Below are 4,869 nucleotides of genomic sequence, written 5' to 3'. Positions count from 1 at the left end.
ATGTGGTCGTTGAGCACTTGAAATATGGCCAGTGTGACTGAGGAACTGAATTTTTAATTACTCACATTTAAATCTAGATTGCCGCACGTGAGTAGTGGCTACCACGCAGGACAGTGCCGTATGCTCCTGCCTTCCTTCATTGCACCTATCACAGCTCATAATTTACATTGAGTGGTAAAATTGCTATCTTTTACGCAAAATATTTAGTTTTTTATGGATAATTGTCATTAATACAGCAGGAACTAATATGATTATAAAACCAAACCAAACCTGCTGTCATTGAGTCAATTCAACTCATAGCGACCCTACAGGACAGGGTACAACTGCCCCCTAGGGTTTCCAAGGAGCGGCTGGTGGATTCAAACCACTGAACTTTTTGGTTAGCAGCTGTAGCTCCTAACCACTGCACCACCAGGGCTCCTAATGGATTATAAGGTAGAAAAATCAGAAGAATTTTAGCACTCAATAGAAATTAAACATGAGCTGAATGTTGATCAGAATGTCTGACACCTGGCCCTGTTCTGATGGAAGTTAACAAATAGGTTTTTGAGACTTCTTAAATAATTCACGTAATGCAGAAAAAGTTAACTTAGATTTGCAAGCTGCTACAATGCACTGGCACTTAAATGACTTTTGCTGTTGACAAACATTTGCTTAAGATGACCAAGTTTATCTAAATGTCTCAAAGGGGAAGGCAGGGAGACACGTACATTGTAGATTTTCAATTAGCCAGAAGCAAGCTGAGCTTGTGTTGGTAAAATACAGTGTAATTATTTATCCACGTAAGTCTAAAAGGTTAGCTCAGTTTGTCAGAGCACAAGATAATGCCAAAAGTTCAAGGGCATGGGGGTGGATCAATGTCAATCCATCACAACTGTGAAAAACAGGTGACAGAGCAGCAATGCCTTCAAAGGAACAGTATTAGTAGGAGTAGATGAGTGGTCTAATTCAATTCTCGTTTTGGCTTCTATGGTATCTTTTACTAAGAATTTGGTGAAAAACAGGGCAATTCTACTCTTTTAATACTTGTCTATAAGCAGAAGGGAAGTGTTATGGATTGAATTGTGTCCCCCAAAAATCTGTCAACTTGGCTAGTCCATGATTCCCAGTATTGTGTGCTTCTCCACCATTTTGTCATCTGATGTGATTTTCCTATGTCTTGTAAATTGTCTATGATGTTGATGAGATGGGATTAGTGGCAGTTATGTTAATGAGGCAGAACTCAACCTACAAGATTAGGTTGTGTCTTAAGCCAATCTCCTTTGAGATATAAAAGAGAAAAGCGAAGAGAGAGACAAGGGAACCTCATACCACAAAGAAACAAGAGCCAGGAGAATAGTGCATCCTTTGGACCTGGGGTCTCTGAGCTGAGAATGTCCTTGACCAGGGAAGACTGAAGAGAGAAAGCCTTCCTACAGAGCTGGCACCCTGAGTTTGGACTTCTAGCCTCCTAGACTATGGAGAGAATAAATTTCTCTTTGTTAAAGCCATCTGCTTGTGGTATTTCTGTTATAGCAGCACTAGATGACTAAGACAGGAAGAAACAAAAGAAATCTAAGTTAGAGTGATGGGCTTTGCTGATGAAGAATCTGAATGCGAATACCTTTTAGTATGTTGAATCTCCAATTCATATTATAAAACCATCTGTTAATAAACTACGAAACTTTACAAACAACATAAAAAGTCCTCATGTGCTGAACTCCAGAACTAATGGAATTAATTTTCTCTCCCTTTTGTTCAATCACTCCTTGCACAGAAAGTCCTAAACCTGAGTTATCACTGGCATATCCCTGCGCTTTCACACGTGTCATCAAAACATGATGGTTTTTGTCAATGACATCGGAAGCAATTTCAAATGAGGTCAGAGGATCTTGAATTCTCTCAGAAGATATTTTCAGTTCTCTGTGATCCAAGTCTCACAAAAAAAGAAATGAGAACAGCTGGGCTCATATAGTTTCTTTCATCCCAATAATGTTACTAAACCCCCGATGTCTCAATGCTAGCAAAGGACCCAGTGTTTAAGTGCTCTACCACAAAGCATCTCCAGTTCTAGAAGAGATGGCCTTTTCTTAAAAGAGGGCTGAAGCAGCACCTGTTATTTAGCAGAGATGAGCCACTGACTTCTTTCTAGTGCCAGTTTTCCAAGACGACACTGTGTTTGCCCTGATATTTTTGCTCCAGGTTTTAAGAGGCTTCTCTTCTTTGTGTACCTTCATGTGTTGCCTGAGATGTGAGCTCTGTCTGGAGCATTTGCCACATTCACTGCCCTGGTAGGGTTTCTCTCCTGCATGGGTTCTCAATGTTGAGTGAGGTGGGAACTCTGGCTGAAACATCAGCTACTCTTATGGCACTGGTAGGGTTTTTCTCCAGCAAGAATTCTCTGGTGCTGAATGAGACTCGAGCTCTGTTTGAACCAGGACTTCAAACCGGTTTACCTTGTTCAAACCCCTGCTGAGAATTTGCATTTTTAACAAGTTCCCAGGTGATGCTAATACTGCTGGTTAGGGACCAATTCTGAGAACCACTAGCAGAGCAGTGGTTCTCAAAATTTATCATACGTAAGAGGACAAAGTTGGAGAAAAATGTAGAACAAAATTCTACCTGACAAAGACCAGACTTACTACTCTGACAGACTGGAGAAACCCCAAGAGTATGGCCCCCGGACACCCTTTTAACTCAGTACTGAGGTCACCCCTGAGGTTCACCCATCAGCCAAAGATTAGACAGTCCACAAAACAAAAGGAGACTAAATGGCACACCAGCCCAGGGGCGAGGACAAGAAGACAGGAGGGGACAGGAAAGCTGGTAATGGGAACCCAAGGTCAAGAAGGGGAGAGTATTGATGTCGTGGGGTTGACAACGATTGTCACAAAACAATATACATATTGTTCCGTAAGAAACTAATTTGCTCTGTAAACCTTCATCTAAAGCACAACAACAACAACAAAAAAGTGAAGATAAATAAAAAATTGAAAAAAAAATATATAAGAATCATCTGAAGATCTTGTTAAGCTGTAAATTCTGATCTGGTATATCTGGAGTGGAAATGCAAATTCTCAGCAGGGGTTCTAACCAGACCGAACCAGTTTGAAGCCCTGGTTTAAACCTTTCTCTGCACTCATCACATTTATAGGGCTTTTTCCCTGTATGGATCCTCCAATGTTGAATGAGATTAGAACTCTGAAAGAAACTTCTCCCACAATCAGCACATTTATGGGATTTCTTTCCAGTGTGGATTTTCTGATGTTGAAAAAGAGTTGAACTCTGAAACTCCTTTCACATTCAATAGGTTTATAGGGTTTCTCATCTGTCACGGATTGAATTACGTCCCACCTAAATATCTGTCAACTTGGCTAGGTCATGATTCCCAGAATTGTGTGATCGTCTACCAGTTTATCTGATGTGATTTTCCTATGTGTTGTAAGTCTTATCACTATGAAGTAATAACATGGATTAGTGGCAGTTATATTGATGAGATTTACAAGATTAGATAGTGTCTTAAGCCTCTTTTGAGATATAAAAGAGAGAAGCCAGCAGAGAGACACAGGGACCTCATACTACCAAGAAAGCAGCACCCGGAACAGAGTGCATCCTTTGGATCTGAGGTTCCTGTGCTGAGATGCTCCCAGACCAAGGGAAGATTGATGACATGGACCTTCCTCCAGAGCCGATGAAGAAAGCGTTCCCCTGGAGCCAGTGCCCTGAATTCGGACTCCTAGCCTACTAGACTGTGAGAGAATAGACTTCCCTTTGTTAAAGCCATCCACTTGTGGTATTTCTGTTAAAGCAGTACTAGATGACTAAGACATCATCCAAGCTTCTTTTCAGTCTTCTCAAGCTTGAGTCAAACCGAGCAGCCATTCCCCATTTCTGCCACTGCCGTGCTGTTTTGCACTGGTTCTCATAGGCTTTTCCTTGGCTTGAGCCCCGAGAAATACCCCCTTTAGGTTTTCCTAACTTCATAGTGAAGAGCTAAATGATGCTGTTTCGCTCCCTGGGGCTGCAGTTCTGAATTTTCATGCAGGGTGCAGCCATGACCCCTCAGTGCCTCGGCGCCACTTGGAGTTGTAAGATTATTTAATGTATGATACATTATGTATCTTTACCTAAACTATAGCCCTGGTTGCACAAACAGTTAAGTGCCTGGCTGCTAACCCGAAGGTTGGTAGCTTGAACCTATCCAGCGGTTCCTTGGGAGAAATGACCTGGCAATCTGCTTCCCTAAAGACCATACCCTAGAAAACCCTATGGGGCAGTTCTACTGTCACATGGGGTCGCTATGAGTCGAGAAAATGACTCGATGGCACCAACAACGATCTAAATTATAAGTTCAAGAAAAATGTTTTGCCTGCTTTACCCACCGTTATACAGACCTAGAAGAGTTAAAAAAAAGAAAACTTTTGCTGTTGAGTCGATTCCGACTCATAGCAACCCTATAGGACAGAGTAGAACTGCCCCATAAGATTTCCAAAGAACAGTTGGTGGATTTGAACTGCTAACTTTTAGATTAGCAGCTGAGCTCTTAACCACTGCGCCACCAGGGCTCCAGTATAGAGTAAGCACATCAAAAGTATTTGTTGAATAAATAAATGAAGAAACAAATGTATGAGTGAAAGGGGAGAGTTGCTTAGTCTGGTACTTGTAATAATGAAGTACAATAATGAAAAGAGTCAGACCAGAGGTCATAGAATTAAATCAGTTAGCTATATTAGCGCTTAGAGGAATTATACACTTCCTTGTATACATATATAATTGTGTGTGTACAGTTGTATTTTCTTGTTATTAGCTGCCGTTGAGTTGACCCTCAACTCATGGTGAACCACACACAACAGAACGAAATGCTGCCCCGTCTTGTGCCATTTCCACGGC

The 4,869-nt window shown here is 41.4% G+C and overlaps 1 pseudogene; it reads right to left on the bottom strand.

Moving 5' to 3' along the window:
• Nucleotides 1-1,849: 1,849 nt before the first annotated feature.
• On the bottom strand, nt 1,850-3,963 carry LOC101344274 (zinc finger protein 22-like; annotated as a pseudogene).
• Nucleotides 3,964-4,869: the final 906 nt, after the last annotated feature.

The sequence above is a fragment of the Trichechus manatus genome, unplaced genomic scaffold, assembly GCF_000243295.1.
Source record: "Trichechus manatus latirostris isolate Lorelei unplaced genomic scaffold, TriManLat1.0 scaffold00011, whole genome shotgun sequence".
In the NCBI taxonomy this organism is placed as follows: Eukaryota; Metazoa; Chordata; class Mammalia; order Sirenia; family Trichechidae; genus Trichechus; species Trichechus manatus.
This window is presented reverse-complemented; position numbering and strand designations above follow the sequence as displayed.